Below are 14,390 nucleotides of genomic sequence, written 5' to 3' on the forward strand. Positions count from 1 at the left end.
TCTACATTAGTAGTAGTGATACCAACCCTACCACTCTACATTAGTAGTAGTGATACCAACCCTACCACTCTACATTAGTAGTAGTGATACCAACACTACCACTCTACATTAGTAGTAGTGATACCAACACTACCACTCTACATTAGTAGTAGTGATACCACACTACCACTCTACATTACAGTTTAGTAGTAGTGATACCAACCCTACCACTCTACATTAGTAGTAGTGATACCAACACTACCACTCCATTAGTAGTAGTGATGCCACCCTACCACTCTACATTAGTAGTAGTGATACCAACCCTACCACTCTACATTAGTAGTAGTGATACCACTACCACTCTACATTAGTAGTAGTGATACCAACACTACCACTCTACATTAGTAGTTTAGTAGTAGTGATACCAACACTACCACTCTACATTAGTAGTAGTGATACCAACACTACCACTCTACATTAGTAGTAGTGATACCAACACTACCACTCTACATTAGTAGTAGTGATACCAACCCTACCACTCTACATTAGTAGTAGTGATACCAACACTACCACTCTACATTAGTAGTAGTGATACCAACACTACCACTCTACATTAGTAGTAGTGATACCAACACTACCACTCTACATTAGTAGTAGTGATACCAACCCTACCACTCTACATTAGTAGTAGTGATACCAACCCTACCACTCTACATTAGTAGTAGTGATACCAACACTACCACTCTACATTAGTAGTAGTGATACCAACCCTACCACTCTACATTAGTAGTAGTGATACCAACCCTACCACTCTACATTAGTAGTAGTGATACCAACACTACCTCTCTACATTAGTAGTAGTGATACCAACACTACCACTCTACATTAGTAGTAGTGATACCAACCCTACCACTCTACATTAGTAGTAGTGATACCAACACTACCACTCTACATTAGTAGTAGTGATACCAACACTACCACTCTACATTAGTAGTAGTGATACCAACACTACCACTCTACATTAGTAGTCTGAAAATGTACAACCAGGAACAGATATCGCCCTTGGTTCACTCCAGACCTGTCTGCCCTCGACCAGCACAAAAACATCCTGTGGCGTTCTGCATTAGCATCGAATAGCCCCCGTGATTTTCAACTTTTCAGGGAAGTTCGGAACCAATATACACAAGCTGTTAGCAAAGCTAAGGCTAAAGCTTTTTCAAACAGAAATTTGCTTCCTGTAGCACAAACTGAAAAAGGTTCTGGGACACTGTAAAGTCCATGGAGAATAAGAACACCTCCTCCCTGCTGCCCATTGCACTGAAGATAGGAAACACTGTCACCACCGATAAATCCACCATAATTGAGAACTTCACTTCCATTTTTCTGTTGCTGGCCATGCTTTCCACCTGGCTACCCCGACCCCTACCCCTACCCCGGTCAACTGCCCTGCACCCCCCACAGCAACTCGCCCACACCTCTCTCACTTCTACTTCACCCATATACATTCAGCTGATGTTCTGAAAGAGCTGCAAAATCTGACTCCTACAAATCAGCTGGGCTAGACAATCTGGACCATCTCTTTCTAACCCCTATTACTAGCCCTGTTCAACCTCTCTTTGGTATCGTCTGAGATTCCGAAAGATTGGAAAGCTGCCACGGTCATCCCCCTCTTCAAAGGGGGAGACACTCTAGACCCAAACTGCTACAGACCTATATCTATCCTTCCCTGCCTTTCTAAGGTCTTCGAAAGCCAAGTTCACAATTGTTTGCTCTTAAATGCAAGTAAAACTAAATGCATGCTCTTCAACCCACCACTGCGACCTGTATCCTCTCATTGGCTGGCCCTCGCTTCATATTCAACGCCAAACCCACTGGCTCCAGGTCATCTATAAGTCTCTGCTAGGTAAAGCGCCGCCTTATCTCAGTTCACTGGTCACCATAGCAGCACCCACCCATAGCACGCGCTCCAGCAGGTATATTTCACTGGTCACCCCCCAAAGCCAATTCTTCCTTTGGCCGCCTTTCCTTCCAGTTCTCTGCTGCCAATGACTGGAACGAATTGCAAAAATCGCTGAAGCTGGAGACTTATATCTCCCTCACTAACTTCAAGCACCAGCTGTCAGAGCAGCTCACAGATCATTGCACCTGTACATAGCCCATCTGTAAATAGCCCATCCAACTACCTCATCCCCATACTGTTATGTATTTGATTTATTTTGATCCTTTGCACCCCATTATCTCTACTTGCACACTCATCTTCTTCACATCTTTCACTCCAGTGTTTAATTTCTATATTGTAATTACCTCGCCACTATGGCCTATTGTATTGCCTTACCTCCCTTATCTTACCTCATTTGCATACACTGTATATAGACTTTTTTTCCTATTCTGTTTTTGATTGTACGTTTGGTTACTCCATGTGTAACTCTGTGTTGTTGTTTGTGTTACACTGCTTTGCTTTATCTTGGCCAGGTCGCAGTTGTAAATGAGAACTTGTTCTCAACTGGGCCTACCTGGTTAAATAAAGGTGAAATATATATATATATATTTTAAACAAATCGTATCTAGGCAACAACAAGGTCTGAGGAGGATGTCTCTGACAGTCTATAGTGTTGGAAATCTCAGACCTTGGAGCATCGTTCCTAGGCAACAAATAAGGTCTGGGGGAAGATGTCTCGGACATTTCCAAATGTAAGGAAAATTGCTCCGGGGAAGGTTCTCTTCAAACAGACAAGTCTCACAACAAATCACACATCTGTGTAGGCGGGGCTTAAAATGCTGGTGGGAATTGTGCTCATGTTTAACTATGGCAACAAGCTGATACGGCAGTGACATTACTGGTGACTTGCTTCGCATTTCCAACGCTTCCTTTCTGTCCCAACTGATGCGCAACTTGTACAGAATTGTTAACCTGGAGCATTGGCACACTGCCGGAAGCAACCCGTCTGTCTAGAGAGACTAGTGACCCGTCTGTCTGGAGAGACTGGAGAGACTAGTGAAAGGTCTGACTAGAGAGACTGGAGAGACTAGTGACCAGTCTGTCTGGAGAGACTAGTGACCCGTCTGTCTGGAGAGACTAGTGACCCGTCTGTCTGGAGAGACTAGTGACCAGTCTGTCTGGAGAGACTAGTGACCCGTCTGTCTAGAGAGACTAGTGACCCGTCTGTCTGGAGAGACTAGTGACCCGTCTGTCTGGAGAGACTAGTGACCCGTCTGTCTGGAGAGACTAGTGACCCGTCTGTCTAGAGAGACTAGTGACCCGTCTGTCTGGAGAGACTAGTGACCCATCTGTCTGGAGAGACTAGTGACCCGTCTGTCTGGAGAGACTAGTGACCCGTCTGTCTGGAGAGACTAGTGACCCGTCTGTCTGGAGAGGCTAGTGACCCGTCTGTCTGGAGAGACTAGTGACCCATCTGTCTGGAGAGACTGGAGAGACTAGTGACCCATCTGTCTGGAGAGACTAGTGACCCATCTGTCTGGAGAGACTAGTGACCCATCTGTCTGGAGAGACTAGTGACCCATCTGTCTGGAGAGACTAGTGACCCGTCTGTCTGGAGAGACTGGAGAGACTAGTGACCCATCTGTCTGGAGAGACTAGTGACCAGTCTGTCTGGAGAGACTAGTGACCCGTCGGTCTGGAGAGACTAGTGACCAGTCTGTCTGGAGAGACTAGTGACCCATCTGTCTGGAGAGACTAGTGACCCGTCTGTCTGGAGAGACAAGTGACCCATCTGTCTGGAGAGACTAGTGACCAGTCTGTCTGGAGAGACTGGAGAGACTAGTGACCCCCGTCTGTCTGGAGAGACTAGTGGCCCATCTGTCTGGAGAGACTAGTGACCAGTCTGTCTGGAGAGACTAGTGACCCATCTGTCTGGAGAGACTAGTGACCCATCTGTCTGGAGAGACTAGTGACCCATCTGTCTGGAGAGACTAGTGACCCATCTGCCTGGAGAGACTGGAGAGACTAGTGACCCATCTGTCTGGAGAGACTAGTGACCCATCTGTCTGGAGAGACTAGTGACCCATCTGTCTGGAGAGACTAGTGACCCGTCTGTCTGGAGAGACTAGTGACCCATCTGTCTGGAGAGACTGGAGAGACTAGTGACCCATCTGTCTGGAGAGACTAGTGACCCATCTGTCTAGAGAGACTAGTGACCCATCTGTCTGAGAGACTAGTGACCCATCTGTCTGGAGAGACTAGTGACCCATCTGTCTGGAGAGACTAGTGACCCGTCTGTCTGGAGAGACTAGTGACCCATCTGTCTGGAGAGACTAGTGACCAGTCTGTCTGGAGAGACTAATGACCCGTCTGTCTGGAGAGACTAGTGACCCATCTGATTGGAGAGACTAGTGACCCATCTGTCTGGAGAGACTAGTGACCCATCTGTCTGGAGAGACTAGTGACCCATCTGATTGGAGAGACTAGAGACCCATCTGTCTGGAGAGACTAGTGACCCATCTGTCTGGAGAGACTAGTGACCCGTCTGTCTGGAGAGACTAGTGACCCGTCTGTCTGGAGAGACTAGTGACCCGTCTGTCTGGAGAGACTAGTGACCCGTCTGTCTGGAGAGACTAGTGACCCGTCTGTCTGGAGAGACTAGTGACCCGTCTGTCTGGAGAGACTAGTGACCCGTCTGTCTGGAGAGACTGGAGAGACTAGTAACCCATCTGTCTAGTCAGTCTAGGATACATCAGTGTTAGAGGTTTGACTTGAGCAGTGCGGCAGCGTACGTTTGATCAGTGACTTTTACATGGATTTAATACACAGATAGATTCAACTTGCAACCTTCCCAGCTGTAACAGTTCAACTTGCAACCTTCCCAGCTGTAACAGTTCAGTCATCATAGCACTAACACACTCCTCCATGCCCCTCCTATCCCTCCTCTCTCCATGTTACAGTGTTCATGGAAATACTGTATACTGACTCGGCTCTGGGTGCTGGCTAGCAGGGTGTGTGTACACCAGTGATCTAGTCAAGTCACTAAACTTCCAGTCCAAGTCGAGTCCCAAATCTCTAACATTTGAGTCCAAGTCCGAGAGAAAGCTAAGTAAAGGCTAGAAAGCTAAGTAGGGCTAGAAAGCTAAGTAGGGCTAGAAAGCTAAGTAAGGCCAGAAAGCTAAGTAGGGCTAGAAAGCTAAGTAGGGCTAGAAAGCTAAATAAGGCCAGAAAGCTAAGTAGGGCTAGAAAGCTAAGTAGGGCTAGAAAGCTAAGTAAGGCCAGAAAGCTAAGTAAGGCCAGAAAGCTAAGTAGGTCCAGAAAGCTAAGTAGGGCCAGAAAGCTAAGTAAGGCCAGAAAGCTAAGTAAGGCCAGAAAGCTAAGTAGGGCCAGAAAGCTAAGTAGGGCCAGAAAGCTAAGTAGGGCCAGAAAGCTAAGTAGGGCTAGAAAGCTAAGTAGGGCTAGAAAGCTAAGTAAGGCCAGAAAGCTAAGTAGGGCTAGAAAGCTAAGTAGGGCTAGAAAGCTAAGTAGGGCTAGAAAGCTAAGTAAGGCCAGAAAGCTAAGTAGGGCCAGAAAGCTAAGTAGGGCCAGAAAGCTAAGTAAGGCCAGAAAGCTAAGTAGGGCCAGAAAGCTAAGTAAGGCCAGAAAGCTAAGTAAGGCCAGAAAGCTAAGTAGGGCCAGAAAGCTAAGTAGGGCCAGAAAGCTAAGTAAGGCCAGAAAGCTAAGTAAGGCCAGAAAGCTAAGTAGGGCTAGAAAGCTAAGTAGGGCCAGAAAGCTAAGTACGGACAGAAAGCTAAGTACAGCTAGACTGCTTATATTGTAGCTATCTAATACAAGGAAGAGAGACTTTCTGACAACAAAGTCAGCAATCGTCGAGTCCGAGTCGAGTCACGGAAATCGTGAGTCAAATGAGTCCTGGGTTCAGGTACTACAACACTGCTGTACATACTCTGTGTGTGTCTGTGTGTCTCACAGCGCTGAAAGCTAAGTAAGGCCAGAAACCTAAGTAGGGCCAGAAAGCTAAGTAGGGCCACCAAACTATGTTGCCAAACCTTATTACTTAAAGGGGGAATGCACTGAGCTTATCGTGTTCACACACGCACACCAGCACCACAGACCCTTAGTGTGTTTTTCTAACGAACCAAACCCGTGTTCTCCTTAGCGTGTTCTTAGCATGTGCATGCCAAACTGTACCATGTATGTGTAGTGTCTGGGGGGTGTTTCTGAGATTACCCCTCTCTGCCCTGTCCTTCCGTAGGACCCAAAACACCCCCCTTCCTCGCAGCCCTAATGGTCCGGTCTGGCCTAGGTAGAATCATCTCCTCCCCTCTGCGTTCCGGCCGGGTGGTACAGCCCAACACCCCTGGCTCTAAAGGTGGGCGTGGCCGGGTGGTACAGCCCAACACCCCTGGCTCTAAAGGTGGGCGTGGCCACAGGTAGGGTGTCTGTCACCTTTCACCTGGCTGTCTGTCTGTCATCACCCACGGAGACCATCTGGAACGGCTCGAGAACCCCCCGTCACCCTCCCCATCCGCGCCCCTCCGCCTCCCAAACCCTGTCAACCCATCCACAACATCACTACATTCTACAGCTCAGTGTATATAGGACATCCATCCACAGTAACCATCTGACATAGATTCTGTCTCCGTGTTATGTGGTTGCTATGGGTCTTGTCTCCGTGTTATGTGGTTGCTGTGGGTCTTGTCTCTGTGTTATGTGGTTGCTGTGGGTCTTGTATCCGTGTTATGTGGTTGCTATGGGTCGCTCTGTGTTATGTGGTTGCTATGGGTGTTGTCTCTGTGTTATGTGGTTGCTGTGGGTCTTGTATCCGTGTTATGTGGTTGCTATGGGTCTTGTCTCTGTGTTATGTGGTTGCTATGGATCTTGTCTCTGTGTTATGTGGTTGCTATGGGGCTTGTCTCTGTGTTATGTGGTTGCTATGGGGCTTGTCTCTGTGTTATGTGGTTGCTATGGGTCTTGTCTCTGTGTTATGTGGTTGCTATGGGTCTTGTCTCTGTGTTATGTGGTTGCTATGGGTCTTGTCTCTGTGTTATGTGGTTGCTATGGGTCTTGTCTCTGTGTTATGTGGTTGCTGTGGGTCTTCTATCCGTGTTATGTGGTTGCTATGGGTCTTGTCTCTGTGTTATGTGGTTGCTATGGGTCTTGTCTCTGTGTTATGTGGTTGCTATGGGGCTTGTCTCTGTGTTATGTGGTTGCTATGGGGCTTGTCTCTGTGTTATGTGGTTGCTATGGGTCGCTCTGTGTTATGTGGTTGCTATGGGTCGCTCTGTGTTATGTGGTTGCTATGGGTCGCTCTGTGTTATGTGGTTGCTATGGGTCACTCTGTGTTATGTGGTTACTATGGGTCTTGTCTCTGTGTTATGTGGTTGCTATGGGTCGCTCTGTGTTATGTGGTTGCTATGGGTCGCTCTGTGTTATGTGGTTGCTATGGGTCGCTCTGTGTTATGTGGTTGCTATGGGTCGCTCTGTGTTATGTGGTTGCTATGGGTCTTGTCTCTGTGTTATGTGGTTGCTATGGGTCGCTCTGTGTTATGTGGTTGCTATGGGTGTTGTCTCTGTGTTATGTGGTTGCTGTTGTTCTTGTCTCTGTGCTATGTGGTTGCTATGAGTCTTGTCTCTGTGTTATGTGGTTGCTATGGGTCTTGTCTCTGTGTTATGTGGTTGCTATGGGGCTTGTCTCTGTGTTATGTGGTTGCTATGGGGCTTGTCTCTGTGTTATGTGGTTGCTATGGGTCACTCTGTGTTATGTGGTTACTATGGGTCTTGTCTCTGTGTTATGTGGTTGCTATGGGTCGCTCTGTGTTATGTGGTTGCTATGGGTCTTGTCTCTGTGTTATGTGGTTGCTATGGGTCGCTCTGTGTTATGTGGTTGCTATGGGTCGCTCTGTGTTATGTGGTTGCTATGGGTCGCTCTGTGTTATGTGGTTGCTATGGGTCGCTCTGTGTTATGTGGTTGCTATGGGTCTTGTCTCTGTGTTATGTGGTTGCTATGGGTCGCTCTGTGTTATGTGGTTGCTATGGGTCGCTCTGTGTTATGTGGTTGCTATGGGTCGCTCTGTGTTATGTGGTTGCTATGGGTCGCTCTGTGTTATGTGGTTGCTATGGGTCGCTCTGTGTTATGTGGTTGCTATGGGTCGCTCTGTGTTATGTGGTTGCTATGGGTCGCTCTGTGTGTATGTTGACGCATGTCCATGTATTCACTCACTTCGGTCGAATCGCATGATTCATCAGGTTTATCTGATTCTTCTAGTCTGTTTGTTAAACCCGATTCATCTGATTCATCAGGTTTATCTGATTCTTCTAGTCTGTTTGTTAAACCCGATTCATCTGATTCATCAGGTTTATCTGATTCTTCTAGTCTGTTTGTTAAACCCGATTCATCTGATTCATCAGGTTTATCTGATTCTTCTAGTCTGTTTGTTAAACCCGATTCATCTGATTCAGCTTATTCATCTGATTCATCAGGTTTATCTGATTCTTCTAGTCTGTTTGTTAAACCCGATTCATCTGATTCATCAGGTTTATCTGATTCTTCTAGTCTGTTTGTTAAACCCGATTCACCTGATTCAGCTTATTCATCTGATTCATCAGGTTTATCTGATTCTTCCAGTCTGTTTGTTAAAACCGATTCACCTGATTCAGCTTATTCATCTGATTCATCAGGTTTATCTGATTCTTCCAGTCTGTTACACCTGATTCATCTGATTCACTAACCCTCTCCTCTTCTCTCTAGATATCAACGCCCAGGCTAGGAAGCTACAGAGGAACAGAACTAAAGGAACTCTGACACTACCTCGACCTGGGACCACCTTCTGCCGTTCCCTCAGTGAGACCAGTCTCAACCAGGTACACTACTATTATAACTATTACTACTACTACTACTACTACTAGACCAGTCTCAACCAGGTACACTACTACTATAACTATTACTACTATTAGAACTCTGACACTACCTCAGTGAGACCTGGGACCTATTATAACCTTCTGTCTCAACGTACACTTACTATAACCTCAGTGAGACCAGTCTCAACCAGGTACACTACTATTATAACTATTACTACTATTATAACTATTACTACTACTAGACCAGTCTCAACCAAGTACACTACTACTATAACTATTACTACTATTAGAACTCTGACACTACCTCGACCTGGGACCACCTTCTGCCGTTCCCTCAGTGAGACCAGTCTCAACCAGGTACACTACTATTATAACTATTACTACTATTATAACTATTACTACTACTAGACCAGTCTCAACCAGGTACACTACTATTATAACTATTACTACTATTATAACTATTATTACTACTACTACTAGACCAGTCTCAACCAGGTACACTACTACTATAACTATTACTACTATTATAACTATTATTATAACTATTACTACTACTAGACCAGTCTCAACCAGGTACACTACTATTATAACTATTACTACTACTACTACTACTACTAGAACAGTCTCAACCAGGTACACTACTACTATAACTATTACTACTACTACTACTACTACTAGACCAGTCTCAACCAGGTACACTACTATTATAACTATTACTACTATTATAACTATTATTACTACTACTACTAGACCAGTCTCAACCAGGTACACTACTACTATAACTATTACTACTATTATAACTATTATTATAACTATTACTACTACTAGACCAGTCTCAACCAGGTACACTACTATTATAACTATTACTACTACTACTACTACTACTAGACCAGTCTCAACCAGGTACACTACTACTATAACTATTACTACTACTACTACTACTACTAGACCAGTCTCAACCAGGTACACTACTATTATAGGTTATACTACTATACTACTATAGTATACTATACTATACTATTATACTACTATAGGTCCTGTGTAGCTCAGTTGGTAGAGCATGGCGCTTGTAACGCCAGGGTAGTGGGTTCGATCCCCGGGACCACCCATACGTAGAATGTATGCACACATGACTGTAAGTCGCTTTGGATAAAAGCGTCTGCTAAATGGCATATATTATTATTATTATTATTATAACTATTACTACTATTATAACTATTACTACTATTATAACTATTACTACTATTATAACTATTACTACTATTATAACTATTACTACTACTACTACTACTATAACTATTACTACTATTACTACTATTATAACTATTACTACTATTATAACTATTACTACTACTACTACTACTATAACTATTACTACTATTACTATTATTATAACTATTACTACTATTATAACTATTACTACTATTACTACTATTATAACTATTACTACTACTACTACTATTATAACTATTACTACTATTACTATTATTATAACTATTACTACTATTACTACTATTATAACTATTACTACTATTACTACTATTATAACTATTACTACTATTATAACTATTACTACTATTACTACTATTATAACTATTACTACTATTACTACTATTACTACTATTATACTATTACTACTATTACTAGTATAACTATTACTACTATTATAACTATTACTACTATTACTACTACTATAACTATTACTACTATTACTACTATTACAACTATTAACTATTACTACTATTACTACTACTACTAACTATTACTACTATTACTACTATTACTACTATTATAACTATTACTACTATTATAACTATTACTACTATTACTACTACTATACTATTACTACTATTACTACTACTATAACTATTACTACTATTACTACTATTATTATACTACTATTACTACTATTATAACTATTACTACTATTTACTACTACTATAACTATTACTACTATTACTACTATTACTACTATTACTACTACTACTACTACTACTATTACTACTATTATAACTATTACTACTATTATAACTAGTACTACTACTATTACTACTATTATAACTATTACTACTATTATAACTATTACTACTATTATAACTATTACTACTATTACTACTATTATAACTATTACTACTACTACTACTATTATAACTATTACTACTACTACTACTACTACTAGACCAGTCTCAACCAGGTACACTACTACTATAACTATTACTACTACTACTACTACTACTAGACCAGTCTCAACCAGGTACACTACTATTATAACTATTACTACTATTATAACTATTATTACTACTACTACTAGACCAGTCTCAACCAGGTACACTACTATTATAACTATTACTACTATTATAACTATTATTATAACTATTACTACTACTAGACCAGTCTCAACCAGGTACACTACTACTATAACTATTACTACTACTACTACTACTACTAGACCAGTCTCAACCAGGTACACTACTATTATAGGTTATACTACTATACTACTATAGTATACTATACTATACTATTATACTACTATAGGTCCTGTGTAGCTCAGTTGGTAGAGCATGGCGCTTGTAACGCCAGGGTAGTGGGTTCGATCCCCGGGACCACCCATACGTAGAATGTATGCACACATGACTGTAAGTCGCTTTGGATAAAAGCGTCTGCTAAATGGCATATATTATTATTATTATTATTATAACTATTACTACTATTATAACTATTACTACTATTATAACTATTACTACTATTATAACTATTACTACTATTATAACTATTACTACTACTACTACTACTATAACTATTACTACTATTACTACTATTATAACTATTACTACTATTATAACTATTACTACTACTACTACTACTATAACTATTACTACTATTACTATTATTATAACTATTACTACTATTATAACTATTACTACTATTACTACTATTATAACTATTACTACTACTACTACTATTATAACTATTACTACTATTACTATTATTATAACTATTACTACTATTACTACTATTATAACTATTACTACTATTACTACTATTATAACTATTACTACTATTATAACTATTACTACTATTACTACTATTATAACTATTACTACTATTACTACTATTACTACTATTACAACTATTACTACTATTATAACTATTACTACTACTACTACTAGTATAACTATTACTACTATTATAACTATTACTACTATTACTACTACTATAACTATTACTACTATTACTACTATTACAACTATTACAACTATTACTACTATTATAACTATTACTACTACTACTACTACTATAACTATTACTACTATTACTACTATTATAACTATTACTACTATTATAACTATTACTACTATTACTACTACTATAACTATTACTACTATTACTACTACTATAACTATTACTACTATTACTACTATTATAACTAGTACTACTACTACTATTACTACTATTATAACTATTACTACTATTATAACTATTACTACTATTATAACTATTACTACTATTACTACTATTATAACTATTACTACTACTACTACTATTATAACTATTACTACTATTACTACTATTATAACTATTACTACTATTATAACTATTACTACTATTATAACTATTACTACTATTATAACTATTACTACTATTACTACTATTATAACTATTACTACTATTACTACTATTACCACTATTATAACTATTACTACTATTACTACTATTATAACTATTACTACTAATACAACTATTACAACTATTACTACTATTATAATTATTACTACTATTATAACTATTACTACTATTACTACTATTATAACTATTACTACTAATACAACTATTACTACTATTAGAACTATTACTACTATTAGAACTATTACTACTATTATAACTATTACTACTATTATAACTATTACTACTATTATAACTATTACTACTATTAGAACTATTACTACTATTACTACTATTACTACTATTACTACTATTACTACTATTATAACTATTACTACTACTACTACTATTATAACTATTACTACTATTATAACTATTACTACTATTACTACTACTATAACTATTACTACTATTACTACTATTACTACTATTACAACTATTACTACTATTATAACTATTACTACTACTACTACTATAACTATTACTACTATTACAACTATTACAACTATTACTACTATTATAACTATTACTACTACTACTACTACTATAACTATTACTACTATTACTACTATTATAACTATTACTACTATTATAACTATTACTACTATTACTACTACTATAACTATTACTACTATAACTACTACTATAACTATTACTACTATTACTACTATTATAACTATTACTACTACTACTATTACTACTATTATAACTATTACTACTATTATAACTATTACTACTATTATAACTATTACTACTATTACTACTATTATAACTATTACTACTACTACTACTATTATAACTATTACTACTATTACTACTATTATAACTATTACTACTATTATAACTATTACTACTATTATAACTATTACTACTATTACTACTATTATAACTATTACTACTATTACTACTATTACCACTATTATAACTATTACTACTATTACTACTATTATAACTATTACTACTAATACAACTATTACAACTATTACTACTATTATAACTATTACTACTATTACTACTATTATAACTATTACTACTATTACTACTATTATAACTATTACTACTAATACAACTATTACAACTATTACTACTATTATAACTATTACTACTATTACTACTATTAGAACTATTACTACTATTACTACTATTACTACTATTATAACTATTACTACTATTACTACTATTACTACTATTACTACTATTATAACTATTACTACTATTACTACTATTACTACTATTACTACTATTACTACTATTACTACTATTATAACTATTACTACTATTACTACTATTACTATTATTACTACTATTATAACTATTACTAGTATTATAACTATTATAACTATTACTACTATTACTACTATTACTACTATTACTACTATTGTAACTATTACTAGTATTATAACTATTATAACTATTACTACTATTACTACTATTATAACTATTACTACTATTATAACTATTACTACTATTATAACTATTACTACTACTACTACTACTATAACTATTACTACTATTACTACTATTATAACTATTACTACTATTATAACTATTACTACTACTACTACTACTATAACTATTACTACTATTACTATTATTATAACTATTACTACTATTATAACTATTACTACTATTACTACTATTATAACTATTACTACTACTACTACTATTATAACTATTACTACTATTACTATTATTATAACTATTACTACTATTACTACTATTATAACTATTACTACTATTACTACTATTATAACTATTACTACTATTATAACTATTACTACTATTACTACTATTATAACTATTACTACTATTACTACTATTACTACTATTAGAACTATTACTACTATTATAACTATTACTACTATTACTACTATTATAACTATTACTACTATTATAACTATTACTACTATTACTACTATTATAACTATTACTACTATTACTACTATTA

The 14,390-nt window shown here is 38.1% G+C and overlaps 1 pseudogene; it reads left to right on the plus strand.

Annotated features, from left to right (window-relative positions):
• Positions 1 to 6,173: 6,173 nt before the first annotated feature.
• Positions 6,174 to 14,390, plus strand: part of LOC124028657 — a 24,672-nt pseudogene continuing 16,455 nt past the window's right edge.

This window comes from Oncorhynchus gorbuscha, unplaced genomic scaffold (assembly GCF_021184085.1).
Source record: "Oncorhynchus gorbuscha isolate QuinsamMale2020 ecotype Even-year unplaced genomic scaffold, OgorEven_v1.0 Un_scaffold_4601, whole genome shotgun sequence".
Lineage (NCBI taxonomy): Eukaryota > Metazoa > Chordata > Actinopteri > Salmoniformes > Salmonidae > Oncorhynchus > Oncorhynchus gorbuscha.